This window comes from Nuphar pumila, chromosome 7 (assembly GCF_984573655.1).
Source record: "Nuphar pumila chromosome 7, dmNupPumi1.hap1.1, whole genome shotgun sequence".
In the NCBI taxonomy this organism is placed as follows: Eukaryota; Viridiplantae; Streptophyta; class Magnoliopsida; order Nymphaeales; family Nymphaeaceae; genus Nuphar; species Nuphar pumila.
The window spans coordinates 45,638,833-45,647,836 of NC_143255.1; the positions used below are offsets into that span (position 1 = coordinate 45,638,833).

At 33.0% G+C, this 9,004-nt stretch overlaps 1 pseudogene; it reads right to left on the reverse strand.

Moving 5' to 3' along the window:
- Positions 1-363: 363 nt before the first annotated feature.
- Positions 364-1,523, reverse strand: LOC149832135 (uncharacterized; annotated as a pseudogene).
- Positions 1,524-9,004: the final 7,481 nt, after the last annotated feature.

Here is a 9,004-nt window from a genome sequence, read left to right on the forward strand (position 1 = left end):
TTCTAGTTAAGCTAAGCTTTATGCAGAGCACATATCCAGGAGAATATGAAAGAACAAGCAAGAAATAAAATCATGTTTTGCACTTGACTGCAGCATATTCGCTACTAGAAAAATAATGATTGCAAGCTTTATCTTATGAATGTCAGCCCACATAAGCGTTTGTCATGTTTCCTTGTTAGGAACCGCATAACAGATTGAAAATCATGAACTTTTTGCACATTGTGAACCGTTGATTTTTGAACTTCTTTAAAATCCTGCTTAACATAACAGACCCTAATCATATTTTTTGACTAAATAAATCATGTGGATCATATCCATACAATTTGATGTTAAAAAAAAGTGGTTTTACACTAGAATACTGCTTCAGTCAAAGGTAGAAAATACACACACACATATATATAAATATTCCGTTTCTCTTAACTATGTTAATGGTAATTGCACTAAATGCTTCTCAAAATGATCAGAAACAGAATAATGAAACAATGTGATAGAGCTATCTGGGACTACAGACCCTCTCTGTCTATTTCATTACATCTCCCTTCAGCTTTCGTCTAAAGATCTCCAACGTAATCAAGGCTGAGTGGACAAGTACCAAATTTTGTGAACAAAGCACACAAGAAGATCAAGCTGATCACAGCCTCATTGACACAAGGTAGCCTAGAAATCTTCTTGTGTTTCAGGTCTCCGTTTTGTCTGCAATGCCAACCGTATTTCTCGTTCCCATTCGAACTCCCTCAGATCAGTCTTTCTAGAAAGGACACCTTATCAAGGTACTGATTTGAGCTCTTCTTGTATGTATCAAGTTCATCCTCCAATCCTTCATTTTCTTCATTAAATTCTCCCCAATCCTTCTTAGTCTTGTCTAGGACACTGAGCTTTGGTTTCTTCTTTATTTGCTCAAGAACAGCATCCAGACCAGACTGCGGGGTTGCCGAAGCATTCAACTCGTCAGCTGCCTCCTTTGAGTTTGGCCTCAACAAGCTTCTTCACCTGAATCTCCTCTCCAGCGAATTTCCGAACCTCGGTGATCTAAATCATAAGAAAGCAGTTGGACACAATCACATGTCAATCTTTAAACCTTGGGCATCAAGTGGTGAATCTGGTAAAATTTACATGTAATACACAAACTCTTGAAAAGCCAGCAAGCAGTTTGCAAAGAGAAGGAAAATGTGTTGGTGGCCACAGAATTGCACTTTAAATTAAAGCATTCAATGATGTTCTGTACTGGGAAATTCAATTTATTCTAGAACTTTCAAAAATGTCTTACATTATTTCATTAATCTCAACAAATTTGTTAGCGCTCAACCACCTTACCAAACATGCAAATGTGGTTTGTTTATAGTACCAAACGACTGCTACGGGTCAAGACTTCGCAAATACAGAAAAGAATCTCAAATCCATACATCCACTTTACCTCTACTAGCAGTAGTAGCCCCAGTGACATCCTTGACAGCAGACAGAGCTGCAGCAGCAAACCTCTTGGCCTCATCACTTGTATCATTCTGGACTCCGGTCTTTGGCATATGAGATTCCTCTCTAATGGTTGCAGCCTTCTTGGGTACCAGGCCAAGAGTTGTCGTCCAATTTTATAAATAAGCACATATATAAACATGAAGATCCGTTCTTACAATCAGCTAGATAGGAGGAGGCTTCTAGTTACATGATGTTGAAATACTAATACTATATATATATATATATATATATATATATATATATATATATATATATATATATATATATATATATATATATATATGTTAGAAAGTGGCTTTGAATACTTTAGGTTCGATAATGAACCCATACACATGCACATTAAGTGCGAATATACCCACTCAAAGGAACAACACAAGCACATCATGTGCTAATACATAAACCCATAAAAGGGGTAAATATGACTTAAAGTCATAAGTTGAATATTATTGAAGAAAATAAGAAGAATAGGGTAAAAACCTTATACAATGGAGCATAAGCTCCTCCAAGGAGTTAAGAATAAGGGGAGACCCCTATTTATAACACAAGAGAGGGGCCACATAGGGGGTCCCAAAGGAGTCGTTGGGGGCTCCCCAACGACTCTTTGGGGAGCCTCCCTAGATGGCGCAAACCACAAAAAATAAAAAAATAAAAACTAAAAATAAAAGAAAAATTACATGCATATTCCAATTGGAATATGCGTAAAATGACAAATTACAAGAATACCCTTGAGGGTATTTTAGGAAGAGAAAATATATATATTCATATATATATAAATAGAGATATGTATACATATATATGTATACGTATCTTTATATATATATATATATATATATATATATATATATATATATATATATATATATATATATATATATATATATATATATATATATATATATACATGTACATTTAAGGATTATATTTCAACATACATATATGTGTACGAGTACACATATTTTAACACCCCCCCTCAATCTTTGCGGGGAAACGAAAAGATTGAACAAAAAGGCGCAAGACTCCAAGAGGCTTCCGTAAGGATGCTATTGAAACTTGTAAATGTCTTCTCCCAATTGTCTTCTAATGGTGAACATATGTCCTGATCCATCCGGGGTACTTCCTTTTATCCTATCTCCAAGATCCTGTGGAATAACAACAAAGAAACAAGTAAAACATATATTTGCACTTTACTCAAATGGAACATTTCTAACAAGATTAATTGAAACCATATCGGATGACACATCCGCAAAACAATGGTGCAAAAATATAACTTATGCATAGAAATTTGAAGCACATGATAGGATAATTATTTTAGCATGAAAAGTAAATTTAGAAAACCAAAGTTTCAAAATCATACATTATGTTAAAGAGTGAGCGAAAGAAAATTATGCGAAAATGAATTGTAAGAATGCATAATGCATTCATAAGGTCCAACATTGGACAACCATAACCCCATAATGGGGAATAACACAATTGTCCCCTAAGGGACACCACAGTAAGCCTACGAAGAGGCATAAGTTACATATGCTTTATTGAATGAGAGCCTAAAAGGCCATAAAGAGCATATGCATATACTATCATGAAATGAATTAATACTTAAAGGAATCATTAATGAACATGCTTCAAACATGTAATGAAGTGCCAAACAAGAGAAACGAAGTCTCCAAGTATACTTTAGACAAAATGAACACAAGAGTTCAAAAGGTTTTAAATCCATTTAGGATGCAAAATAATGAGTGTTATTTGAGTAGAGAACCTTATACAATTAGAAAAATCTTACTCAAATAACAAAAAACTCATTTTTCATATCAAATACAAAAGTGGCCAAAAATATCAATTTGATTTTAAAATATGCATATCAAATATATGATTCACTTGTATCTAAAAGAAAGCGACATATGAATGAAATTTCATAAATTTCAACAATAGTTCATCCATTATAAGCAACTACCTCATTAGTCCTCCAAAAGCCCATAAATCAAGTGTATAAGCTACTAGATCAAGAATAAATATAATGTCATTAAAGGCCAAAGACACACACAAAGGTGTGCCAAAGAACCTCTTGTCTACATATAATAATACTTGAAATGAGTGCATCTACGACAAGAACAAGAAAATACACGCCAACATGGACCAAAAGCATCTCTTGTCTACATAAAAATACACTCAAAATCAAGTATGTTCAGCTACTAGAACAAGAGTAACAAGCCAACCATAGGCTAAAACACAATACATCTCTTGTCTACATAAGATGGCACTTGAAATGAGTGAAATAAGTCAACCATGGGCATACATCTCAGCGACTAAAACAAGGACACAAATGTCAACATAGGCTAAAATCACACACCATGGTGTGAATCAACGTGCCTTGTCTACATATAATAACACTCAAGACAAGTGTGTTCAGCTACTAGACCAAGAGAGCAAAAGCCAACAAAGGGCTACCAACACACGAAGGTGTAATAAAATTCTTGTCTACATATGATGACACTTAGATAAGGGGAATAAAAGGAGAAGACTTTTGATGCAATAAAACTTGTAATGAAAAACATATAAATAAAACCTTGAAATAATATTCTTCAAAAAGAATACCCATAACAATATCATTTTGGAATAAATACACACACCAAGAACACTTGTGCACAAAAGCACAAAACATAAATGTGCAAATGTACTCACATGATTCATAAATAATAAAAGGTTGGGCGATAATCCCCAAAACCTTGATTTTAATATACCTTAAAACATTTAAGGTTTCAATTATCATATATCCATCACATTTATATATAAATAAGAGCATCCATAAAATCAATGGCCAAAAACAAATGAGTGACACACTCATAATTAGAGATCATATATCAAATTATTCTAGAGTCTCAAGGTGCCCATAACTCACCTCAATCACCATCTATAATATGGCAAGTGAACAATCTAAAATGACATAACACAAGGTGCCCATAACTCACCTCAACAACCATCTCTAATATAAAAATAAGGCCATAAAAAAAGGATTGATGCATCATATAACATGTGATGGATAGAAGATAAAATGCCATAAAAGGCAATGAACTCTTAGGGAAAACATTTTCCAAATAGGTGATTTTACAAAGAAGGCCGATTCAAAGGTCCAACATAATTAATCACAACAATATGCTTTATAACAACAATTTTGCATAAACACGAATTATGCTTAATCTTCAAAAGAAGTCATTTATACAAAAAAAACTTATTATGCAACTAACACAATTATGAAAAATTTAAGCAACATCATGCGTAAGAACCGATTTGGAATAATCAAAAAGTCAAAAACAAGCCTCAACTATGATAGATATAAAGTGCAATTAAATGCACATCAAATGATAATAGATGCACTTTTATGCAATGCAAGATTTTTAAATGACAATAATCTTGAATGAGCAAATAACAAACTTAGGCCAATATAGGCATTCATAAAGATGGTGAAGTTTGAAAAATTTATGAAATCCACTATTGTAGCTTAAAAAATGATGCTCACAACCAATCTCAAAAGATCCACAAAGGGTTACAAGTATTAATGAATCTTCGAAGGATATTATGCAAGGGAAAAGATACTCACAAACAATCTTCTCACAACAACTATGAAATCTTCATAAAAGAGTATATACTCACAATAAGATTATAAGGACCGAAAGGCTCCTTAAAGAGAGCTAAAAAAAAACACACAAAATTCCCAAAGAAGTGGGAAACTCCACTAAAGTGAGAGAAATCCCAACAAAGAAGAATAATAGATTTGTTAAAAAAAACTTATGATAAAGTAAGATTGTACTATGACATAAATCTATAAAATTAAACATTTATTGAGGAAAAATTCAAAAGCTCTTAAGTTTTATAAAAAAAAAAAACATGACTTAATAGATTATTACCAACTTCTAATGTAATAAGTACGCAACAAACATTAGTGAAGACCATAAATTTTATAATGAGACAAGCTCTTTAAATAAATAAAGATGCAAAGAAAATCACCATATTCCATAAGACTATTTTAAAACTTAATTCAACCGGAATTAAAAAAACTTTCTTAATTAAATGTTGCTCATATAAAAAGGACACATTAGGTAAGTGAATCAAAAACTTATTAAGAAATTTTTCATATATGCCAAACATTTTTCGAAAAACTACATCTCACCAACATTTTAATCTTAACATACCTTTCTTTAAAGACTCACCATATATAAAAGGTATTCTTATAAACAAAGTTAGGTTTAAAATATAAATTCAAGGCTTCCATGATCATAAATATTTACCGACCCATTAAGTTTTGAGCAATCATATATCTAATTTTTCGCCAAACAAGTTATCATTTTAAAAAATTTCAAAGAAAAACATACGAAAAAGTATGTATACGAAAAAGATTCAATAGAGTATCAAGTAACTCAAATTTTTATAAAAAGACATAATGACAAAGAGTACACATAAAAAAAAGAACATATTAAATTCTTCATACAATACTTAAAGAGATAGAATGCATACCGAATAACTTTAAGAAAGAAAAGAGAGAGAAATGAATACTTCACCATTTTTCTTTAAAAACTTCTTGAATACCACGCTTCCCGATGCACCAAAGAGCAACTCGATCTCAACCTTGCTTTGATACCATGTTAGAAAGTGACTTTGAATACTTTAGGTTCGATAATGAACCCATACACATGCACATTAAGTGCGAATATACCCACTCAAGGGAACAACACAAGCACATCATGTGCTAATACATAAACCCATAAAAGGGGTAAATATGACTTAAAGTCATAAGTTGAATATTATTGAAGAAAATAAGAAGAAGAGGGTAAAAACCCTATACAATGGAGCATAAGCTCCTCCAAGGAGTTAAGAATACAAAGGGGGAGACCCCTATTTATAACACAAGAGAGGGGCCACATAGGGGGCTCCCAAAGGAGTCGTTGGGGGCTCCCCAACGACTCTTTGGGGAGCCTCCCTAGATGGCGCAAACCACAAAAAATAATAAAAAAAGAAACTAAAAAAAGAAGAAAAATTACATGCATATTCCAATTGGAATATGCGTAAAATGACAAATTACAAGAATACCCTTGATGGTATTTTAGGAAGAGAAAATATATATATTCATATATATATATATATAAATAGAGATACGTATACATATATATATGTATACGTATCTTTATATATATATATATATATATATATATAAATATATACATGTACATTTAAGGATTATATTTCAACATACATATATGTGTACGAGTACACATATTTTAACAATATATATATATACACCAGACTGATATATGTATATGTATACAATATATGTATATCAGGGGTATTTTGGACATTTCACTATATGTACTTTTAGTTCAGTCCATTAGAGATTGAAATATGTTTTTTTTCTATTTATTTTTTTTCTGTTTTTTATTGTAACTCATTATGACTGTTGGGGGGGTCAATCCAACTAGTCGTTGGACTGCCCCCAAGGGTCATAAATATGAACGTTGGAGGCAGTCCAACGACTGTTGGACTGCCTCCCTTGGTGACTTGTGATGCTCTATAAATAGAGCCTCACCTCTCCATGTATATTAATGTTTTTCAAAAGCATTTTGTTAAGTGAATACAAACTCTCTTTTATTTTTATGCTCTTGTGGGTTTTGTCCCTTTGTGCTATATTTCATATTTGTATCTTTTTTATGAGATTGTCGTTGGTCCATTAGAGACCATATTATATTTGTGCACTTGTGTAGCCCTTCGTTGGGATTGTAATTGTGCATTATTGTTTCATTACACATGAAACCATCCTTACGTGAGATGTCTTTCCTTCAGTATGATTTGCTGCAGGGCTGGCTTTTTGAAGAGAGAATGTATTCACCTTAAGAGATCTGTTTCCGTTCATCTGCTCCCAAATTGCATTGAACCGTGCTTTTCTTTCCGGACCAGAAATAAAACAAGGAACAAGAGTTTCATAATTACAAGCCACTGTAGTTGGACAAAATTCGATATATCATGCATAAATTGGACACTTTATTTGCATGTGTGCGTTTGTGCAGGTGAGCATTTTATAGAGAGAGATACTAGATTGGAATTTGAGCAGCCATCCCATTACAGGTCTTTCAGTGAATGTGCTGAAGCACAGTTAATATTGAATAAAATACTTTTTTTGAATTATGTGCTCATGATAACCAAGATCATCAGGTTCGACAATCAAGATTCACTATCAACTTCACAAGACCTGGAACAATTGTTAATCAACTTACTAAGTCTTGAACAACTTGTGGATGACAATTTAATAAAGTTACTTTCCATTAGAAAATAAGCCAAAAAGAAGAGAATTCTGTTAAACGACTGAAACGTTCTACTAATGGATCATAAAAAAGAATGTCCGCAAGTGCATCACATTATATAACAGGTAAAACAGTTTTCTTAGTTTAAAGTTTAAACATGAAGAGATGGGGGAAAAAGGACCTCTCTTTGGATCAGATGCAATACAGGAAACTTTTGTCATACTGTGGATATAAGTAACAAAATCTGAGGACCTTCAACATATTCAGTATGAAGAAGAAAAAGGCACAATTGTTGCTCACCATTGTCTAATTATTGCTGAGGAGTGAGGAACAGTGGTTGCTTTAGCTTTGGCCATGTTTTCAACTGAATCCTATATCTCCAACTTCAATGCCCTGCATCACGGAGAAAGAACCCTGAGGCTAATAGAGGAGTGGACAGGTTGTACAAGAAATTCAAAAATATTTTCACCACCGACAAGAGGTAGACTTAATTTGTCTTATATGAAATATTTCAGAAAGTAGTGCAATTCATGAAGTTTACAACCTAACTGAACTACTTTGCAACCACATAGTTGAAAGAAGATTCAGGAAGGAAAGAAGCATAAAAAAGGTTCATAACTCAAGCAGAAATGTTTGCAGTTTGCACAAGGATTGGAGAGAAAGAGAGAGCCTTTTCACTAAATTCACTTGATTGAACAACTGATACAAATATTGCCTAAATGTAATCTACCATTGTAAGCCAGAACCTCTATAACATTGTAGCTGTAATCGGTGATTCCTTGCCAAAATCATCGAGGAATCGTGATTGAAGGTCTGTCGAAGGAAAACTGCCGATTACTAGTTGAAATTGCCTAAGCGGAAACTTGGCGATTAATCTGCCTGCAAAAATTGCGATTTCCTCAAAAAAATGTCATGTTCTCCACAAAAAAGGTAAGACAATCAGAAAAAATATCGTGAATATTTGCTTGAAAATTCAGGTTTTTTCGGGTTTTCTTTTTTTAATCAGCGAATGGGCATCCAAACAGTCGTTTTGCCCAAAATCCCATGATATTGGCTTGGGGTTTTTGGAAAATATGATCTCTGCATGGATAATATTGATGTGTTCTTCAGCTTTTGTATTGAGATACCAAAATCCCATTATTTCTTTTGATTTGTTTCTTTATGCAGGTCACTTTATATGTTTTAACATTGCCAACGCCCTCTCTAATTGCAAATGCTAGAAGCCTCCAATTCTCTTATGATTTAAG